The sequence below is a fragment of the Lolium rigidum genome, chromosome 3 (assembly GCF_022539505.1).
Source record: "Lolium rigidum isolate FL_2022 chromosome 3, APGP_CSIRO_Lrig_0.1, whole genome shotgun sequence".
Lineage (NCBI taxonomy): Eukaryota > Viridiplantae > Streptophyta > Magnoliopsida > Poales > Poaceae > Lolium > Lolium rigidum.
In genome coordinates this window covers 151,727,805-151,749,993 of record NC_061510.1, presented here as the reverse complement: position 1 = coordinate 151,749,993, position 22,189 = coordinate 151,727,805, and the positions used below count along the sequence as shown (strand labels likewise).

The 22,189-nt window shown below is 42.8% G+C and overlaps 1 pseudogene; it reads right to left on the bottom strand.

Annotated features, from left to right (window-relative positions):
- Positions 1-8,391: 8,391 nt before the first annotated feature.
- LOC124698434 lies at positions 8,392-12,212 on the bottom strand (annotated as a pseudogene).
- Between the last annotated feature and the right edge of the window lie 9,977 nt (positions 12,213-22,189).

The following is a 22,189-nucleotide window of genomic DNA, read 5'->3' as shown; positions in this document are numbered from 1 at the left end:
TTCTTTTTAAGTACTTCAGGATATTCTTGACCGTTGTCCAGTGTTCCATTCCTGGATCACTTTGATATCTGCTAGTCAAACTAACAACATGTGCTATATCCGGTCTAGTACATAGCATGGCATACATGATAGAGCCTACTGCCGAGGCATAGGGGATCTGACTCATCCTTTATCTTTCTTCTGCCGTAACCGGACCTTGAGTCTTACTCAAGACCTTGCCTGGTAACATAGGTAAGAATCCTTTCTTACTTTCGTTCATTCTAAACTTCTTTAGAATTTTGTCCAGGTATGTACTTTGTGATAGCCCTATTAGACGTCTTGATATATCTCTATAAATCTTGATGCCTAATATATATGATGCTTCACCAAGGTCTTTCATTGAAAAACTATTATTCAAATAACCTTTTACACTGCTTAATAGTTCTATATCATTCCCAATCAATAATATGTCATCTACATATAATATCAGGAATGCTACAGAGCTCCCACTCACTTTCTTGTAAATACGGGCCTCTCCATGACACTGTATAAACCCGAAGTCTTTGATCACCTTATCAAAGCGTCGGTTCCAACTTCTAGATGCTCGGTCCATAAATTGAACGCTGAAGTTTGCATACTTTGTCAGCATTTTTAGGATCGACAAAACCTTTGGGTTGTACCATATACAACTCTTCCTCAATGTCTCCATTAAGGAACGCCGTTTTGACATCCATCTGCCAAATCTCATAATCGAAAAATGCAGCTATTGCTAACAAAATCATCACAGATTTTAGCTTCGCTACGAGTGAGAAAGTCTCATCGTAGTCAACACCTTGAATTTGTCGGAAACCCTTTGCGACAAGTCGAGCTTTATAGACAGTAATATTACCATCGACATCTGTTTTTCTCTTGAAGATCCATTTATTCTCGACAGCCTTGCGGCTATCAGGTAATTCTACCAAAGTCCATACTTTGTTATCATACATGGATCCCATTTCGGATTTCATGGCTTCTTGCCATTTGTTGGAATACGGGCTCATCATCGCTTCTTCATACGTCGCAGGGTCTTCATCATTGTTATCCACAATCATGACATTTAGACAAGGATCATACCAATCAGGAGTGGCATGTTCCCTTGTCGATCTGCGAGGTTCAGTAGCTATCTCGTTTGAAGTTTCATGATCATTATCATTAGCTTCCTCTGTTGCCGGTGTAGACGACACAGGAACATCTTCCGGTACTGCGCTACTCTGATCAACGAGCAAAGATTCTTCAATCTCATCGAGTTCTACTTTTCTTCCATTCACTTCTTTAGTGAGAAATTCTTTCTCAAGAAAGGTTCCGTTCTTAGCAACAAAGATATTGCCTTCGGATTTGTGATAGAAAGTGTACCCTATAGTTTCCTTAGGGTATCCTATGAAGACGCATTTCTCCGCTTTGGGTTCTAGCTTGTCCGGTTGTAACTTTTTTACATAGGCTTCGCAACCCCAAACTTTAAGGAACGACGAGCTTAGGTTTCTTATTAAACCATAATTCATACGGCGTCGTTTCTACGGATTTTGATGGTGCTCTATTTAAAGTGAATGCGGCTGTCTCTAATGCATAACTCCAAAATGATAACGGCAAATCAGTAAGAGACATCATAGAACGAACCATATCTAAGAGAGTTCGATTACGACGTTCGGACACACCGTTTCGTTGTGGTGTTCCCGGCGGTGTCAATTGTGAAAGTATTCCGCATTTCTTTAAATGCATGCCAAACTCATAACTCAGATATTCACCTCCGCGATCAGATCGTAGAAATTTAATCTTCTTGTTACGTTGATTTTCTACTTCACTTTGGAATTCCTTAAACTTCTCAAAAAATTTGGATTTATGTTTCATTAAATAGATATACCCATATCTACTCAAATCATATGTGAAGGTTAGAACATAACGATAACCACCGCGCGAGGCTACACTCATTGGTCCGCACACATCGGTATGTATGATTTCCAATAAGTCCGTAGCTCGCTCCATAATACCAGAGAATGGAGTCTTAGTCATTTTTCCCATCAGACATGCTTCGCATCTATCAAGTGACTCAAAGTCAAGTGATTCTAGTAATCCATCAGTATGGAGTTTTTTCATGCGTTGCACTCCAATATGACCAAGACGACAGTGCCACATATAAGTAGAATTATCATTCAATTTAATTCGCTTAGCATCAATGTTATGTATATGTGTATCACTACTATCAAGATCTAACAGAAATAAGCCATTCTTTTCAGGTGCTCGACCATAAAAGATATTATTCATAAAAATAGAACAACCATTATTCTCAGACTTGAATGAATAACCGTCTTGCATTAAACAAGATCCAGATATAATGTTCATGCTCAACGCGGGTACAAAATAACAATTATTTAGGCTTAAAACTAATCCCGAAGGTAGATGTAGAGGAAGTGTGCCGACAGCGATCACATCGACTTTGGATCCATTTCCAACGCGCATCGTCACTTCATCCTTTAGTAGTCTTCGTTTATTCTTTAGTTCCTGTTTCGAGTTACAAATGTGAGCAACCGAACCAGTATCAAATACCCAGGTACTAGTACGAGAACCGAGTAAGATAAACATCTATAACATGTATATCGGATATACCTTCTTTCTTCTTCTTCTTGACAAGGCCGCTCTTCGGATCCGCCAAATACTTGGAGCAATTACGCTTCCAGGTGTCCCTTCTCCTTGCAGTAATAGCACTCAGCATCAGGCTTAGGGCCAGCTTTAGGTTTCACAGGAGGCGTGGCAGCTTTCTTGCCACCCTTCTTGTTTTTGCCTTTAGACTTGCCCTATTTCTTGAAACTCGTGGTCTTGTTGACCATCAACACTTGGTGCTCTTTCTTAATCTCAATCTCAGCAGATTTTAGCATGGCGAAGAGTTCAGGTAACTCTTTGTTCATGTTATGCATATTGTAATTCATCACAAAGCACGGACATGATCTTCATCATCAACGGGCATGATCTCCATCATCGTCGGCGTAGCGTCAAGGTCAATGGCGCCGTCTTCATGATTGTTCTCCCATGTAGCAACTATTACAACTTCTTTGAAATACTACTCAACATGAAATTTAAAGACAACCATAAGGCTCCTGCCGGTTGCCACAATACAATAATGATCATCTCATACATAGTCATCATCACATTATGGCCATATCACATCACCAATCCCTGCAAAAACAAGTTAGACGTTCTCTAATTTGGTTTGCACATTTTACGTGGTTTAGGGATTTCGAGTGAGATCTAATCTACCTACAAACATGAACCACAACGGTGATACTAGTGTTGTCAATAGAAGGGTAAATTGAATCTTCACTATAGTAGGAGAGACATACACCCGCAAAGCCACTTATGCAATACAAGTTGCATGTCGAGCGTGGAGCAAATCTCATGAACGCGGTCATGTAAAGTTAGCCCGAGCTGCTTCATCCCACTATGCCACAAAGATGCAAAGTACTCAAACTAAAGACAACATAAGCATCAACGCCCAGAAAACCATTGTGTTCTACTCGCGCAACCATCTATGCATAGACACGGCTCTGATACCATTGTAGGGATTCGTTGCATAGAAAACAAAAAATTTCCTACCGCGATAACGCAATCCAAGACAAGATGCAATCTAGAAGACGGGAGCAACGAGGAGATGATCGAGACTCACCCTTGAAGATTTCCAAAGCCTACAAGATGAGGCTCTTGTTGCTGCGGTAGACGATCACTTGCCGCTTGCAAAAGCGCGTAGAAGATCTTGATCACAGTGCCACGATCGTGCAGCACCTCCGTACTCGGTCACACGTTCGGTTTGATGTAGACGACGTCCTTCTCCCCGTTCCAGCGGGCAGCGGAAGTAGTAGCTCCTCCTTGAATCCGGCAGCACGACGGCGTGATGGCGGTGGCGATGGAGAACTCCGGTGAAGCTTCGCTAAGCGTTGCGGGAGAGGTGGAGGAGTGGGGCGGCTAGGATTTGGGGAGAGGGGGTGGCCGGCCACTATGGGGTGCGGCCAAGCTATGGCTTTGGTGTGTCCGGCCCCCTCCCCTTGGCCCTCATTATATAGGTGGAACACCCAAGAGTTGGTGTACAAGTCTTCGAATAAGACCCCAACCCAAAACCTTCCATGTGTAGGGAAACCTACCCAAGGTGGGATTCCCACCTCAAGTGGGACTCCCACCTTTCCATGAGGGGGGGTGGCCGGCCACCTTGGTGGAGTCCACCTTGGACTCCACCCCTCTAGGGTTGGCCGGCCATGGGTGGTGGAGTCCCTCCGGGACTCCGCCTTCCAAAGTGATTTCTTCCGGACTTTTCTAGAACTTTCTAGAACCTTCCATAAATGCACCGGCTCATTTTCAAACTTATAAAATGACTTCCTATATATGAATCTTATTCTCCGGACCATTCCGGAACTCCTCGTGATGTCCGGGATCCCATCCGAGACTTCGAACAAAACTTCGAACTCCATTCCATATTCAAGTTCTACTATTACAACATCAAACCTTAAGTGTGTCACCCTACGGTTCGCGAACTATGTAGACATGGTTGAGAGCTCTCTCCGACCAATAACCAATAGCGGGATCTGGAGATCCATAATGGCTCCCACATATTCAACGATGACTTAGTGATCGAATGAACCATTCACATACGATACCAATTCCCTTTGTCACGCGATATTTTACTTGTCCGAGGTTTGATCATCGGTATCACTCTATACCTTGTTCAACCTCGTCTCCTGACAAGTACTCTTTACTCGTACCGGGGTATGTGGTCTCTTATGAACTTATTCATATGCTTGCAAGACATTAGACGATATTCCACCGAGAGGGCCCAGAGTATATCTATCCGTCATCGGGATGGACAAATCCCACCGTTGATCCATATGCCTCAACTCATACTTTCCGGATACTTAATCCCACCTTTATAACCACCCATTTACGCAGTGGCGTTTGATGTAATCAAAGTACCTTTCCAAGTATAAGTGATTTACATGATCTCATGGTCATAAGGACTAGGTAACTATGTAACGAAAGCTTATAGCAAATAACTTAATGACGTGATCTTATGCTACGCTTAATTGGGTGTGTCCATTACATCATTCATATAATGATATAACCTTGTCATTAATAACATCCAATGCTCATGATTATGAAACTAATCATCTATTAATCAACAAGCTAGTTAAGAGGCTTACTAGGGACTTATTGTTTGTTTACATAACACACATGTATCAATGTTTCGGTTAATACAATTATAGCATGCTATATAAATATTTATCATAAACATAAAGATATATAATAACCACTTTTATTATTGCCTCTTGGGCATATCTCCAACAGGTTGATCTCCTAGTTGGCTTGGCAGTTGGTGCTTTGTTAACCTTTTCGTGAAAGTTTGTGAAGACCACCGTGATTATTCTTCATGGAGCTTGTGAAGTGGTTGTTGAGCTTGTCATTTCCGAATTGGAGAAAAAGCTAGCCATAAGAAGAGGGTTGTTTAAACTTTTTACCTCGATCAGGCCGTTGTGTACGTGTCATCATCCATGAGGTCAGCCGTATAATATACAGTCATAAATCGTTTCTTCCCGTCGTTGTTTGGCGTGTTAATGTCTAATCTCCACCGTTAAGTCTCCATGTTTTATGGTGATAAATCTCCATCGTTGGTTGTTTGATGTTTTAATAATATAATAGATAGATCTTGAAAAAACATTCTGATGGAACATTGACGCAGGTCGCTACCATATTCTGGTAGGCTATGTTGTTTTCATGAGTTGTACATATCTTGGGATCTCTTTGTGTAACTAGTGTGAATTTTTTCGAAATAAAAAATCCTTAAAACCTTCTTTATATCTCTTTGGTTTGTAGGATTGTGAAAATGTAGAGATAGAAAAGGCACATAAATTTGTGTGAGTAAAATTAGATTGGACAACACATGATCTTGTGAATTTGTCCATCTTTTTAGATGGTTGATCGATGTATCGACCTTAAGTGATCAGCAAATTTTAATAAGCTTGTTGGATACTTGGAGACAGTTTTAATAAAGTAATAAGATGCATCATTTTGATGCAGAGCATGGGCCTTTTTCCCTTTTCGATTTTTTTTTGTCTACAATCAAACTATATGAACTATATAATCATGATGTTATTATGCCACTAAAAGTGTCGGTCGCTTCTTCATGCATAGAAATTCTAATAAGAGATCAGAGTGTATTGTAACTTTCTGAGGTTTTTCTCCTATGGAATTGGGAGAAGGAATTTTCCTCCATTTTTATGTGCTATCCCTAACAACCATAAGGATGTATAGAGGGAAAACTTTGACGTGTGCTGAGGAGCACATGCTCCATTAAAAAAACATTTTGGGTTCATCCAAAATGAAACCATGCAAATGACTGATTTCCAAATTTCAAGTTCATGATAATTGCATTTCATTGTGTGTTATGTAAAAAAAAATAACAAAGCATCTCTCTAAACATCTTGCATTGTGTATGCCATAAAATAATTGGTTATAGTATTAGTTTAGGGTGGTGTATGTGTGACAAAATAGGTTGGAGCGCAAGATAGCTTAAAATACTTGTCCCCCCTTTTAAATATACAAGCCCTCGATTTGGTAGCCCAACCTTGCTCTTGAACTTTTTTCCTAGAATATGGCTTGACCATAATTAGACCAACAAAATATGAGTTATTTGCCACAAATATATTGGCCGTCTTGAACAACCTCGAAAACCTACGTTATAAAGGGGTAGGTTTCATCCAAACTCATCAAGAGAAACAAAATAAAATACTAGTACTACATGTTACCCCAAAAGATAGGAAACATGAAAGGTGAGCGAGTCATCTCCAGGAGGGTGTGCCACTGAGAGAAAGATGAGTCTCGACATGAAGACCCTGTAGAACCACGGTTTTGGTCTGCTCATTCAGCGCTGCTGCTATGCAGTCCCCTCTTCCAAAACGTTTTGCTTGCCACGCGCCGAGGAGGTAGAAGACGGAGCATAGGCCCATTACCAGAAGCACAAGTAGAATGGTTCTGGTCTTGTTTTCGGGCGTCGAGCTCCCTAATCAAGAGAAGGATCATTAGCTCCAGCAAATGGTTCCTCTTCCTGACGAGGCTCTATGCGCAAATCATCACTGCAGCGAACTTGTACCTGTTTCCTGACGAGTCTCTGCAGTCCCACGGCCATCTTCAGCATCAGCGAGTCCCTGCGATTGCAGACGATGATGGCATCGACGTTGGTCGGCCATCTGCATGAGCACAAAGCGCCACATGTACGTCGAGGCGTATCAATACCTTGATCTAAAAACCATGGAATTGCGCAAGTAGTACCCAAATCAACCGAAATGTATGCAACAGAAAATGGAAGCATGCGTGTGGTGTCGGCAAGAAACAAAATCAACATACAAGAAAGCACCCCTGTTGGTTTCTTGGAGCTCCTGGCCAGCAGAGTAGCGCGGCGTCACCATCGGAGCAACTATGTACTGGCACATTATATGGTGCCTCGGGCTGGCGTATCAAATTACCTCGGTGCCTCCGCTCACCTTGGCCGGCAGCTTCAAGGGCGATGCCTACTATACTACTCTCCTACGTGGCAGGCCGGTCGGACAAGTGGAGGATGGATATATATGTGCATCGGCACCTCGCATGGATTGCGACCTCGCCACTGCTTCTCCAAGCCATGCATTCAAATTAACCAAGAGGCCATGTACATCCCTCAAAAAAACTAACCAAGAGGCTATGTATGTAGTGCCGGAGTTTCATCTGTTCATCGATGTAATGATATTCCATGAATTAATCTTACTTTCCGATGAAGGCCAAGAGGAAACAAGATTGGAGGTACGCATGTGCTATATCCTCCACATGAAAGAGTAAGAACAATGCATATTCATCAGTAAGAGCATGTCGGAAACATTACAAGCGGGAATCCTTTGTAATCTTGTTCCGACTTAAGGCCAGACTGAAAATTGTTTTGTCATTTAGCTCAAGTATAAACAGCACTAGCTGTTCAGATACACTCTTCAATTCATGAATATCTAAGATACAACACAAACAAAACTGGGGCCAAGGCAGAGGAACCATATCGAAGGTTCTCTAAACACCACAAAAATGAACTCAAGTCAAGCACTCCTATTTCATGCCTTGTGAATAGACTGCTGAGAGGTCATAAAACGGCAAGCAGCCTCATCCGTTCCCTTCTAAGAAAGGTGAGCCCTTTGCACTAGGCACACCAATGATCTTGGAGAAAAATAGATTACCGGCAGGTACGGCATGATTTACTCTCCTCCAGTTTAGGATTGCTTTGGTTCTTCAGTAATTTACTGTGATGTGCCGATCTCCAAACCTATACTCAGAATGTTTCCTTGCAATGAACGCTGACAGGGACAAAATTATACGGACATGTTAACGACTCTTGTTGTCAGCAACCCAGTATTGCTTGACTGCAAAGAGTATTTTCTCGGGCACACGAGGGCCGCCCTCATGGTCAGCCAATATTGTGCTCCACCTCATGGCCTTGGCTATTTTCTCCACCTTTACAATCACATCAACCTTGTCACGGATTATAACTGCGCCCTCTGGGCGTAAGATCCGGTCCATTTCCAGGAGAATATCTTCAAAGTTACACCTGTTTTTTCAACAATCAGGTAATATCAGCCAGCAAGATATAACAATTTAGGATCACATTTTGGTTTTACAATGCTTACTTGTTCTCATACAAACTGAAGACACCATTAGCATGTACGAGGTCATATGTCCTTGGGTAAGTAGAAAACCCTTCACACCTGTAACAACAACGAATAAACTATGATTATATCACCAAAATATCCTCAAAGTAATAAAAGAGCTTCTCAAGAATACAGGAACCCTAGCCTTTTGGCAGTATTCTTGAAGTAAATGCAGTACATAACAGAGAAAGACAAGTTTTCCACATCTTGAACCAGCAGAACAAAACAAATCTGTTGCAAAAAAGGAGAACTACCAAAATGCAGGAACAACTGTAGGGCCGACATAAGTGAGAAACAAAATGGATGACCAAAGTACGAATCCAAGGGAGCAATATGGCAGTATTACGTACCAGTCGTGATACATTCCTATTAATCCTCGCTCATAGATTACACCTAAAGTGGAAGTATCTGCAATGGTCGGAACGACATTCATGACCCACAGCTTTGGGGACTCCAGTACAGCAGCAAAGCTACCAAGACCAGCATTCATGTCCATTATATTGCGGTACCTTCCAGTATCAAGCAAGCCATTGGTTTTCTTGTAAGCATTAACATGCTTCTGCCAGAGTTTATTGTCCTCGTCATATGTCTGAGCTGAGAACTCAGGTACAAAACCATGGGCTATCCGAGGTGGTACTGTATTGAGCCTCTGGGGAAATGGCTCTAGTTGACCACCAGCAACCTCCGAAACACTTTTAACCTCGGGAAGGGGGGTTACACAGGCTTCCATTTTCTTATACCTACATGTAGTTATGTACTGACAGAAATCAATGAACAGATAAAACTAGAACAGTATAGTTAAAATTTACTTCTTTTTTTGCGAGGGTGAGAGGGAATGGCACTCACCATACATCATTGCCGCTTGTCGACTCACACTTGGCAACTCCTGAATTATCTTGCTTCCTGGGGCAAGACTTGTCATTTAATCTCTTTCTCCATATGGCAATACCATCCTTCTCAGAAATCTTCTTCCAGCAAAGAAGTTCTGCGAATTGTTCTATTTTTCTCTGCTCACTCCGAAGATCATCTTTTGTCCGTTTCCATCCCTTATAGAACATCTTCCAACCAATGGGTGGGCCTGATAGTACCCAATACCCACCGGGCCTAAGTACCCTATCAACCTCCATCATATACATACCATCTGTAGAACAAGATCAACAGAGGTTCAGAATTTAATGGAGACCATATAAGCTAACATGAAATGTTCTAAAAGTGTTCTTACTACTTTCGCTCCATGGAATTAAACATCTCGAGCAATGTGCCATGTCAAAGACTCGAGATGGAAATGAGAGCTTCATTGATCCAAGTACACCGATATATGCAGGAACGCCTCTTTCCAGTGCAAACTGTACTTGTGACTCATGATTATCCTTCGGTGCAAATGACATCGTCAAAACATTTTTCTTCAACAGGTAAGCACCCAAACTGGCAACCTAAATAAAATTATGAAATAATAAGCAAAGAAAGATTAAAGTGTATAGCACAAAATGCGGTTCTCAACATATGTTTATATATTTAACATCAAAACTTTCACATACCCCACAACCAGTGTCAAGTGCAGTTCTCACTTTCCCTTCCGTAATTGGGATAACAGAAGCAAGTTGGTCTATATACTTGTCTGCACCCTGAGGAAATTGTGTTCCGCCGCCAGAAACCCGAAGACATTGCCCTCATAGTGCACCCAATTTTGGATGGCCTTTTCAACCGTAAGGCTCTTGTGTGGCACATTGGCATAAGAAACATAATCACGGCTCTTTGGCCATGGAAAAGGAGCAACATAACCCTTCGGTGCTGGAATCAAACGGTGCAGCTTCTCCTTTTCAGGTGGGCAATGCCTCTCCCGATATATCATGTGGTCCCTAGGGAAGGTCATTGCACGCTTTTGCTCCTCGCAAGGAGTGTAATCAGTGTACCCCGCATCACATGGCTCAAAAGTTTTAACTTCAGAACTGAAAGTGTCGTTTGGAAGCTCCGATGCACTATGGTGGCTCTCGAAATTCAGGTTTGGCAGTTTCATACATTTGGTCTGCTCATTCACCACAGCTGCTATGTTGTCCCCTCTCCCAAAGCCACTTCTTTGCCATACACCAAGGAGGTAGAAGAAGGAACAAAGTCCAAATACCAAAAGTACAAATACAGCGGTTCTGGTCTTGCTCTCAGTAAAACTCCGAGCCATACCTCAACAGCCTAAAAGAATTGCCATTAGCTTCAGAATCGCAGTGAATGTAGCAAGTTTGAACTCCAGATTTCCAGTCAAAGTTATAAATTACAATCAATACATCAATCAACTTTTTAGCTGGACTATAGTAATTATCAAGCGAGTGTCTGCTGGAAACCTAGACAGTGCTTCTTGGTTAAGGGATTTTTCTCACTATCTTGCACTTTCTGTCTCTGAGGAAATGCAGCAATGTACAGTAACTTTTAAGTGTTGCATCCTAACAACACCTCTAGAAGTGCAACATTTAGCATTTGAACTGCCGAAGTACTACATATTAAGTTTCATTTGGCATTGCAGAGGATTATTATATTCCCGTTTGGCCCAACCAGCTTCTGCCTATTTTACCATTTAGCTAACTAATTTTTTCATGCTTTCATGTCTAATTTTATATGGGTGTGGCTAATTCTCAGGCAACTAAGAATAAGCTTAATTCTTAGTCAAGTGATGTCATCTCCACAATTTTGTACTATATGAATAAATTTTTATTATGTAAATCTTTTTTTACTGCATGAACTATTTTTTTAGTTACAATCACTTGTCACTTGTGATTTAAAAATCTCAGTGAAAAAATCCAGTTGCTACCCAACTTGCAACTGAAAAATCTCTGTTGCAACTCATAGGATGCACAAAATCACGATGCAGATCCATCGGTTTTGGACTTGACTGGGCACTACGCTAATTAGCAATTTTGTTTTTCTATAGAAGATTATAAAATAAATTCACAGCAACACAGCTCGGCAACCCCAAACTGAACCAAAGGCTCTTTGCAGAGACAACAGCCGATCCATCTGATGCATGGCCCAACAACATAAGTTCGAGGGCCCAAAATTCCGAATACATCACAACTGTATAAAATTTTCACCCTCAAAAAAAGAACTTTATATTTTTTTCTACAAACCTAGGTCATGGATTAGACGAGATTCATTTACACCCTATTGGAATTGGGGACGACCAAAATGACGATAGTTTCCAAGAATTCACATCTGAATCCCGTACGAATCGCAGAACGAGGCAGCTTTATTTCACGCCAAAACCATAGTGAACAACAACAGCCAGGATCAATGGCTGCAGAACCAAGTAATAGGTAGGAGCGTAGGACAAAGTAACCACCAATTACGACTTACGAGATCGAGAGGCGGGCGGGATCGAGCCAGCAGAAGGGGAGAAAACGCCCACTTTTCTCCAATCAACAGATCGAATCAGGATCTAAAAATGGGAAGGGCTCAAATCCGCAGCCCTCGTAGATATCGATACAGATCAAACCCGAAATTCATGCAAGCTGGGATGGGATGGATACCTCGGTTCGTCTCGTGGAGCGCTTCTTCTTCTTCTTCTCCAGCAGTGAAGCTCCGACGCTTTTTTACCTTTCAGGTGTCAGTAGCCTCGGAGGCTAGGCGAGGAGCCGGCTCACTTTGGCCGACAGGTGGGACCAATATGTTTTCCAACTTTTATTTAGGGTAACGAGATAGGCCCGGCATTTTTCAGGGCTGGATCGGATTGGACCGTAAAGGGCGTGGAAATCTGGAGCTGTTTGCTTTTTTCTATTTTTGTGAAATGTAGCATTTTGCTTTTTTTGGCAAATGATCCGACTTTGTTGATATATAACTAGCATTGTGGCCCTCGCAAATGCGAGGGCATGATCTTTGATGTAAAAGTATATTTAAATTAATATGAGGTCTTTAAAGATATACTCAAATTGCTGAAATCGGAATGAGAATCGATCTGGAGCTCTATATAGGGATTCAAGGAGAATTTTCTTTTTTCCATCCATCGATTATGGTTTCTCTTTATTCTAAAATATAAGGTCTTGAAGTAAATAAAAGAAAATTAATCTTCTTCATGAACATTTTATCTCTCGTATTTCCTCAGCATTATATTTGAGGTCATATTCTACTTTACTTTCTTCTTGTTTTTGAATAAATTTATAGTCTCTTATTGTTGAAAATAAGTGACTAACATACACATTAGTCAATTTTGGTTGCAGGTGTGTAGCAGTATTTTTTATGGATTTAAATAACGAAGGTCAAATAATATTTAATCGGCCGTATTAGTTGTCTCGTATTTTTTTATTTTGTATTGTAGTTTCTGCGGCATATTTCCTTCTTCAAAACATTTTACACATATTCAACCATAAATCATTTGCATATAGTTGAAGCCAGAGTACGTAGTTTTAAAACGGGGCAGCTAAGTTCCTTCTAAGATAAGTCTTGGAAATAAAATAATAAGAGCAGTTTATCTTCACATGTTTTTAGACGGTACAGTTTTTTCCTTAAAACTGTCCAATCTGTTATGATTTTCAAGTTCCATGAGTTACGGGATTTACTTTCTAAATTCAGCTAGCGCGTCCCATTAAAATCATACTACATCTGATCTACATATTAGGCTCCTAACAGTGATAATAATTACCAAAATCCCAGCCACAACAAATCACCGATCAGTTTAGGAACTTTTTTCAGTCACGTATCAGGTTTGGACTTTTAAATCATCATATCAGCTTTAGATTTAATTTTTTATTCAACGATTAGCTTTAGAAACAGCTTACAAGGGACGTCCCTTCTAAGGTAGTCTCTAATATGTAAACGTGTCAACTTGACCTAGACTGTTACGTACTTTTATTAAATCGTATTCGTTAATTTTAGATCTAACTGTTAAAATAAATTAGTACATGTGGATTAACGTGGTGTCTCTATTAAACATCTGTATTTTGCTTTTAGTATATAATAGATTGCCTAATCCCTAGACAGTTATCTTGTGCATGTGGTATTATATGTGGAGACGCTTCAACAAATGCCAGCCTGGCAATCACATATAATATTAATTGTTTACATTCATCGAAAACAATCTAAATTAATCTCACCCTCTTAATGCTGGCATAGCGATGTATTTGAAAAATGAATTTAACGTTATATGTAGCTTGTTGTGCTCTGGGTTTTAAAATTGCAGATGTGTTTATTATGTTATCCTGGCATGTGTATAGCCCTTGTTTACACGATCTTTTTGTTTTCTTTGATATTAGAATTAGCTAGTTTCAATAGTTAATTTCTGGGCCGGATAGATCATTTATGTGTCGTTGCATATTTATTTTTCATATTTAATTAATATATAATATTTTGATGTTTTTAAATCTCATTAGGTAAACACATAAAGTTAATATATCATCTTCGTCAAAATATGCAATGTGGACACACTTTGCATTTTTACTCGGCCAGTCATTTGCATCCACAAAATTTGGATATTTATTTGATTATCATCGAATTATCATTCAGAATAACATAAAATGAAAATAACCAATATTTTCATCTTGAAGAAACATTGTTTCACATTGGCTGAGTATATATGTCGAGCGTATAATTTGATGCAGGTAAGTGTTTTTGTAGGTAACAACAGAAGTTAAAATGTATTATCGCGGATGCATTCTCGTATAGATTTTTCTACTCCTCATCTATGGGTGCCAATCATTTTATCAATTAATGAAATTCTCTTATTAATAACTAAAATTAAACGTTGATTGATTGCTTTATATCTTGTGGTTTTTCTATCCTGTTTATCTTTTACCATACTGGCTTGGGCTCATACTATACGCTCCGCCTCCATGCCGTCGCTCCGCATCCGCCGTGTACGGGATGCATTGCTTGTCGTCGGATGTGTGGACCTGATGTTGCTTTTGAGCATCTGGTGTGCATGCCGTTTTTGGGGGGGAAAGTGCGGGTGCTCAGTTGTAGGTGTGCTGCTTCGCTGCTGCAGATGCAAATCAACCACGTAAAGGATCATGTCCAGCTTGTACAGTTCCTTTTTATGAATTGCAGGAGATTAATCTCAGGTGGATACTCATGAATATAAAAAATTGAGATATTTTGACTATAGAAGTACGTCCTACATGTATCCTCTGCCTTGGGATTGCAAGAGCTGTCTGTGATTTGGTTGATATAATCAAACTAATCCACGATGCCGCCGCTTCTCGCCAGATCGATGTCAAGCTTGTAGTAGACCCTCATTGGCGTGAGATCGCCAAAAGGTCTCATCCCTCGTCGTCTCATGCTGGTTGTTGACTTTATGCACAACCTTCCTAGAAGGTTTGCATAACCAAATCGATCGTCTAGAGGGTTTATGTAGCCTTCGATAGGTGATTCTGTCATTGTTTGAAAGCCCCATCAATCAACCGTCGAGAATCAAGATGTACGGCTCCTCGGTCAACCATGATGGCTGCTGAGAATTATCATCCAAAACTTCCCCAAATTCCCCTGATGTTCAAATCTGTCTTTTTTTCTTTCATGCCATGGATGCCTTTGAAGCTGTCAACGTTTTGTTTTTTGTCCACATGGAGCAAGCAGCCGGATGCGAGCTGAATCACTGGTGGTCACCATGATCAAAGAAAAGAAAAAAAAATCTTTTGTGTAGCTGAGAAACAAAATAAATCTCAATCTGATTGGAAATTTCTTAGCACTTACGTGAGGTTGCATGGCATGCGTGACATCAGAGTGTAGCACATAGCACATGGAATCGTGAAGCAGTGCTTAATTTGGAAGGCTGCAAGAGCTTTGCGTTGGAGAAGCGAACTTAGGTGTCTGCCGCCGGTCAGGTTTGTTACTTGCTGGTAGAGCTTCTCTTACATGCAATCGGGAACTGGATTGCTCTTGTCTTCTAGATCTGTTACTCCAGGCAGGCGAGGGCACCTTGTGAGATAGTCAGCTTCCTTGCGAGAGATCGTCGTCATCCCTTCGAGCGAGCTCATTGATAAAAGCCTTCCTGCTTGCCGGCTATGTTAGGTGCCGTCTCCAGAACCACGCACCACCGTAGACATCATCTATATACTACCTACAGGCTGAAATTCCTGTCGTATTGATCTGAACGAAGCAGAGTCAATGACGGCGTATATCTAGGACGACGAATACCTGTTTTTAAGGAAGAGATAAGGGCGCATCCTTTTATTACTTCTTCCTGTTGGAGTTTCTAGTACGTACGCCTTGGTGCCAAATCCAAGAATATAGATCGTTCAGTTTTGTTTGATCGATCTGAGTTGTTTGAAGAAATAAATTTGCTGTTGAGATATATACGTGGACCCGTGTAGAATTTTTTTTCCCGGTGAGTTTCTAGTACGTAAATATTAACCATTATGTTAGATATATAAGTGGACAGACGTAGAGTTTTTTTCATCGTAGCTGGCCGGACGGAGGAAGCTAATCTATGGCCGTTGTTTTACTTTAATTACTATTGCTAGCTAATCCAAACCGTTGGTTGTTTGTTGTTTTAATAATACAATAGATATGCAAAAGTATCATGGTATCTTCAGCGGCATGATTCAAACTGGACACACAAAAATGTTCAATTTGCACAGACGGACTGATTGTTCTTCCCTTGTTCGTGCGTGCACCTCAGGGGACGTATTTTCACATAATATTTCATTAGAAGTAATTATATATGTGATGCGAAAGAAGGAAAAATACATAAAATAAATAAACTAGAAAAAGTAAATGCAAAACCCTATCTAGCTAAAGTTTGCGCTGTTAGTGGTCTATGTGATGCCGTCCTTGTCATCACCGATGGTGATGACGACCGGCGGCGACCACGGTGACGCCACCCAAGCAAGTGGTGTTGCTCTGTCATACCACGGTGTCCACTGCAACCAAGGGTCATGTTGTGGAAATGTTAGCAAGTTTCATGCTGATGATGGGGTCTGTTGTGGTGATGGTGGTGGCGATGCTTGTGGGCATGTGTCTGCCACGCTTGGGGTCGATGTGCCGGCGCGGCCTCCAGTGCGGAGATATAGAGCGATGCTCAGAAATCCAGCCACCTGCCTAGCTCGTCGAGCTTGATGGCCTACCCGAGGACCTCCTCCCCGTCCTAGGCCTTCACATTCGCAAGGGAAGCCTACGGTGGCAGCACAATGAGGGCATGTGGTGACGCCGACTCGTCTACCTAGTCATTGTTCTAGTCGCTGTCAACCTCGACACAACATGCATTGTTCACGGCAAAGCACGACCTTTGTCGCGTGTCGTGGTCCATCTCGAACCACTCGTCCCAGATGAGCGAGTTGTTCGCGTACGCCGGGTGTTGTGGGTATACTTCATGGGTGTACCATCGACAGTGCCTGGATCCGGCAAGCCCGGATGGCCCATAGACGGTGCTGGTGGCATGAGGCCCATCGGGCGGCCCAGTTGCTGTAGATCGAGAAGGATGAAGTCCAGCCCAGGAACAAGGAGCCGGAACCAGGAGACCGACATTGGAAGTCAGATCCGGCCTGGCCCATCAGGGGTAGCCGGATCAGCACGACATACAAGGGAAGGCGGATCCTTGACGTGCACGGCAAGATAATGTACCGTAGTTAGGTGACTTGTATTCCGGCTAGGACTCTCCATGTAAACCCTAGATCCGTGCGCCTTTATAAGCCGGATCTCGGGAGCCCTAGAGGCACAACCACAACTCATTGTAACAACGCGAAAGCGCCCAGATAATTCCAGACAAGCAGCAGTAGGCCCTGTCTCCGAGCAGGTGTTCCGAAGCTGGGTAAATCGCGTACCACTGTCCCGAGGAATCTCCGCCCTATGGCACCTTCTTCTTCTACCCCTCGTGAGGATCCCTCCTCCGAGGTACCGTCGAATAGGCAACGACAGTTGGCACCCACCGTGGGGCCTGCGGTGTCTGGAGGCCGGAACCGGGAGGGTTCCGCCATGGGAAGCTACGACGATACCATCGCGGTGGGGCGTGTCCTTTACGCCGGGAACTTTCCGATCGTCCCTCCGGACGTGTGCTTGATTCCGGCTAAAACCGCTCCCACCAAGCTCTCCAGCGTCCCAATCGGCGGCATCCACAGCTTCATTGGCGAAACCATCGATTCCGACGAAAACACCCTGGTAAGTCACGCTGACGCGACCGCCGATGAGCAGGACGCAGTCGCGAAGATCCGATCTGAGCCGCAGGAGCTTCCTAAGGAAGATTCCGCCTTAGATCTGGAAAATTCAAAACCCGCCCAATCCGCCCCTGAGCAGGAATCTACGGTGGAAGACTAATGCAGATCCGTCTGGGTTTCCCAGGTGTTAGAGAAGCAAAGGTGTCACTTCGTGCACTTCCTCGCACATACCGCTGGAACCGCCCCTCCTCAGGACGGAGCCGGACCCATGCAGGTTGAGGCTTTCGGAGACAGTGATGTTCCGGATCAGCAAGAGGATGCCGGAGACAAAGAAGAATCAATCCTCGGCAACCTAAGCCCAACTTCCGACGATGCTTCCTCAATAGGCACTAAAGAATACAACCGCCTGATGAAGGAGCTCGAGGATGGGGAAAAGGCTGACGATGCTTCCTCCATGGATACGGAAGAGTACGATCGCGCGCTGAAGGAGCTCGGAGGTGATAAGCAATCTAAAGCAGGATCCGCCCAGTCTAAAGAGGTTCTCGCAACCTTAGCATCACTGGATCATCAGGAAGCAGAAGATGAAAATACCCCCTCCGACCCAAGACCATCCAATGCAGGATCTCCGCTATCGCGGGAACGGCCGCACGGGGAATACTTGACCCCGGAGGAGCTAGTTGAACAAGCAGGCATGAACTCCATGCTACACATAGAAGTCCTCAACAGACCTATAACTCCTGACGAAGCCGCAGATCTGGAAGCCCTAGAAGCTACAAGGAAGGAGATGCTACCCACCGCTAAGAAGTTTGCCAGCACCGCAATGGCGATGCTGGATGAAAGGAAAGTGGCGGAAACCATCATGAACAATTTTCTCAAAAGAGAGCGCGAGGCTGTGGAATCGCTGGAACATGCCAAGAAACTCCGGCAGCACTGGGAGGCCAAGATGAGCGAGGCTCAGAAGGATGCTGATAGGATCAGGCGGGAGGCTATTACTCCTCGCAAGATCACCTTCACAACCCCTACTGATCAACAGTCGCTCACAACCCCAAAGGACAACATGAAGACGGCTTCGGAGCTACTAGCCAAAAAGGACGAGGAGATCGACATCAACTACGTCGGTACGCTCGTTGCATCAACAATGAAGTAGCAGAGCAAGGCAGACACTTCGCGTAGGTTGGAATCCAACCCAGATCACTGTGTATCCACCGCGCAGAAGGACGCCCCCGACACTCAGCATCGTGATGATGAATCGCACACCGGATACACGGAGCGCAGGAGAAAAACCAAAGAACATCCAAACCCGATCCCGGTGCCTTCGAAATCACCTCCAAGAGACCCAACAAAGGGAAAGGGCTCGATGTATGCTGGCAAATACAAGTACCGGAATCCGTCACCTCCGCCTCGGATCCCGCGTCCTCCACCACCACCTCGCCGTCGTAGTCCAGCCGGAAACACCAGGCCCCATGGGCCCGGTGGAATCAACATCCGCAACAAAGTGCCGCCTCCGAGGAACAGGAACAGGGAGCGTACGCCGGAACCCCGCCAGAGCCGGAACAACGATTGTGACCCCGAGCCTAGAAGGAGTCGGAACGAAGAGCGTGAGCCTGAGCCCCTGATACGTCTCAAACGTATCTATAATTTCTTATGTTCCATACTACTTTTATGACAATACTTGAATGTTTTATACATACTTTACATCATTATTATACATTTTCCAGCACTTGTTATATTACTCTATGTTGACAAATATCCATGAGATATATATGTTACAAGTTGAAAGAAATTTCTGAAACTTAATCATCCTTTGTGTTGCTTCAATGCATTCTACTTTGAATTTATTGCTTATGAGTTAGCTCTTATGCAAGTCTTGTTGATACTTGTCTTGAAAGTACTATTCATGAAAAGTTTTGCTATATGATTCATTTGTTTAGTCATTATCTTTGTTAGCAATCTTTTGCTTCAGATCACTCCATCCATCTCATATGCTTTACAATAATGTTGATCAAGGTTATGTTGGTAGCATGTCACTTTAGAAATTATTTGTGTTATCGTTTACCTACTCGAGGGCGAGTAGGAACTAAGCTTGGGGATGCTGATATGTCTCAAACGTATCTATAATTTCTTATGTTCCATGCTACTTTTATGACAATACTTGAATGTTTTATACATACTTTACATCATTATTATACATATTCCGGCACTAACCTATTAACAAGATGCCGAAGCGCCGATTCGTTGTTTTCTGCTGTTTTTGGTTTCGGAAATCCTAGTAAGGAAATATTCTCGGAATTGGACGAAATCAACGCCCAGGGTCCTATTTTTACACGAAGCTTCCAGAAGACCGAGGGGGAAAGGAAGTGGGGCCACGGGGCGCCGCCACGCTAGGGCGGCGCGGCCTGGGCCCTGGCCGCGCGGCCCTGTTGTGTGGGGCCCTCGTGATGCCCCCTGACCTGCCCTTCCGCCTACTTAAAGCCTTCATCGCGAATACCCCTGTACCGAGAGCCACGATACGGAAAACCTTCCAGAGACGCCGCCGCCACCAATCCCATCTCGGGGGATTCAGGAGATCGCCTCCGGCACCCTGCCGGAGAGGGGAATCATCACCGGAGGGCTCTACATCATCATGCCCGCCTCCGGATTGATGCGTGAGTAGTTCATCCTTGGACTATGGGTCCATAGCAGTATATAGCTAGATGGTTGTCTTCTCCGCTTGTGCTATCATTGTTTAGATCTTGTGAGCTGCCTAACATGATCAAGATCATCTATTTGTAATGCTACATGTTGTGTTTGGTGGGATCCGATGAATCTAGAATACTATGTTAAGTTGATTATCAATCTATCATATATGTGTTGTTTATGTTCTTGCATGCTCTCCATTGCTAGTAGAGGCTCTGACCAAGTTGATACTTGTAACTCCAAGAGGGAGTATTTATGCTCGATAGTGGGTTCATGCCTCCATTGAATGCGGGATCGTGACAGAAGGTTCTAAGGTTGTGGATGTGCTGTTGCTACTAGGGATAAAACATCAATGCTTTGTCTAAGGATATTTTTGTTGATTACATTACGCACCATACTTAATGCAATTATCTGTTGTTTACAACTTAATACTGGAGGGGGTGCGGATGCTAACCTGAAGGTGGATTATTTAGGCATAGATGCATGCTGGATAGCGGTCTATGTACTTTGTCGTAATGCTCTGATTAAATCACATATTAATCATCATTGATATGTATTGAATCTTGATTTGTCAATTGCCCACCTGTAATTTGTTCACCCAGCATGTTAGTTATCTTATTGGAGAGACACCACTAGTGAACTGTGGACCCCGGTCCATTCTTTTACATCTGAATACATTCTACCGCAATCATTGTTTTTACTTGTTCTTTGCAAACAAACACCATCTTCCACTCGATACGTTTAATCCTTTGTTTTCAGCAAGCCGGTGAGATTGACAACCTCACCGTTACGTTGGGGCAAAGTATCTTGATTGTGTTGTGCAGGTTCCACGTTGGCGCCGGTTTCACTGGTGTTGCGCCGCACTACACTCCTCCACCAACAACCTTCACGTGCTTCTTGGCTCCTGCTGGTTCGATAACCTTGGTTTCATACTGAGGGAAACTTGCTTCTATACGCATCATACCTTCCACTTGGGGTTCCCAACGGACGTGTGCTTCGCGCGTATCAAGCTAAATTTATGGCGCCGTTGCCGGGGAGATCAAGACACGCTGCAAGGGGAGTCTCCACATCCAATCTCTTTACTTTGTTCTTGTCTTGCTTTACTTTGTTTTATTTACTGTCTTGTTTGCTTCATATCTAAAAACACAAAAAATTTAGTTACTTTACTTTTTGTCTTGTTTACTAGTTCTATATTAAAAGCACAAAAAAATTAGTTACTTGCATTTACTTTATTTACCTTTTGTTTATTTCGTCATGCTTCATCCTAAGTTTACTTTGGAAAAAATACCGGTAGGATAAGGGTCTATCATTGGAAGAGATAATATAGAAGAATTTTTCACCCATGTTAGTATGGATGAAGATTTTGAAGATATACCATTATTGAAAGGACACGGATGTCGCCTAGAGGGGGGGGGTTGAATAGGCGATTTAAAACTTTTACGAGATGGGCTTAACAAATGCGGAATAAAACTAGCATTTACTTTGTCAAGCCCAAAGCCTATATACTATGGTTCACCTATGTGTGAAAGTATAGAGATGGTAAACCTAGAGGGGGGGGTGAATAGGTTTCTACAGATTTTAATTCTTTCTTTGCAATATTAGGCTTTGCGGAATATAAAGGTGAGCCTAATGCAAACTAGGTGAAGCAACCTATATGAGGATACAACTAAATCGAGCACGAAGGCTCACACGAGCGATTAAATCACAAGTAAGGAGTTCGGTTAGAGATAACCG